General features: G+C 38.6%; 1 protein-coding gene across 5 annotated transcripts in view; it reads left to right on the forward strand.

Moving 5' to 3' along the window:
• hdac5 (histone deacetylase 5) overlaps window positions 1-1499 on the forward strand; it is a 113221-nt gene that overhangs the window by 83267 nt on the left and 28455 nt on the right. The window lies entirely within an intron of this gene.

The raw sequence follows: 1499 nt of genomic DNA on the forward strand, positions 1-1499 counted from the left end.
TCTATCTATCTATCTATCTATCTATCTATCTATCTATCTATCTATCTATCTATCTATCTATCTATCTATCTATCTATCTATCTATCTATCTATCTTTTTTTATTTTTATTTTTTAAAGGACCTCTCAGGCTTCACATGGTCACCTCACAAAAAATAAAAACAATAAATTTCACAGAAAAAAAAAATCCAAATAAAAATAAAGAATGCTGAGTCATTCAAGTGCAAATGCTCGTTGGAACATCAGGGCGTTCAGCTGGGACTTAAAGGCAGACAGCATGCCAGAGAGTCCTTTACGGTGAGTGGGGAATGTGGACGTTTATGCTAAATAGAAGAATTATAATAACTTAGAATAAATTTAGTGGCCAACCTGCCACTAAATTTATTAGGCACTGTTGTGCATATACATTGTACGTTTTCAGAATAGAGCTGCTTTCTACTCATGAAGGCACATTCACAAAGCAGGCATGACTCGACTAAATAACTGTCTCAACCTGTCAGCAGCTCCAGCTGCACGTCACCAGTAACACACATGTGCCAAGTCTTTAAGTGACAAAAACTGAGAAAATTTAGTATTTGCATTCCAGTGAGATTTTCCCAATTTGGTGGAAATAGAGCACAGTGTGTGTTATGTTATTGTCTAAATACAGTTCAGTTTCATAAAAGATTAAAATGAAAACAATAAAATATTAAAATCATAAAAAAATATTGGGTTCGATAACACTGAATCTAGGTGAGTTTTAGCACTTTTTAATTCGTTATTGTCGACAAAGAAAGTTTACGTGGCTGCTGCACATTTTCACAGCAGGTAAAATGTTTGCATATATTTACGCAAACTCAAAAGTGAGAAAAGTGAGCAGAGTGAGAAAAAGTGGTCAGTTTGTCCTCCAGTAGCCTAAGTCCACTGCAGGGTAGCTACAGCAATATTTCAGGTTAACCTAAAGCATTCAAATAAGAGCTTTATCAAAAAGAAAGTTTTAATCACAGTTTTAAAGTAGACAGGGTGTCTGCCTTACGGACTAAAACTGGGAGCTGGTTCCACGGGAGAGGAGCCTGATATCTAAAGGATCTGCTATTCTATTTTTAAAACCTGTGTGAACCAGTAGTAAAGCTGCAGAGAGAGAAGTGCTCTGTTAGGAACATATGGAACAATCAGATCTCTGATGTGTGATGGAACTTGGTTATTAAAGGGCTTTATATGTTCTTGTTGCGCAACACCCCATCACCCCCTTCTCTCTCTACTTCCCCTTCTCAGAGGAGGGGGATGTGCTACCAGCTCTCCATCTAAAGRGTGAATTTAGTTTCCTAAATCTGCCAGGATTTACCCTGTCCAGAACTSAAGTAAACTCTGTTTAAGCTGGAGTCGAGAAAGACTAGCCTGGTTTCTAACGACCTCCCCCTCCAGATGTCCCACCGTCTTCACCCTGTGAATTAGCCAGATTGAGCAGCCTGCAACCAACTAGCTTCACAGAGCACACCTGTTAACGGTCGCTCTTTCTCTT

The sequence above is a fragment of the Poecilia reticulata genome, linkage group LG8 (genome assembly GCF_000633615.1).
Source record: "Poecilia reticulata strain Guanapo linkage group LG8, Guppy_female_1.0+MT, whole genome shotgun sequence".
In the NCBI taxonomy this organism is placed as follows: domain Eukaryota; kingdom Metazoa; phylum Chordata; class Actinopteri; order Cyprinodontiformes; family Poeciliidae; genus Poecilia; species Poecilia reticulata.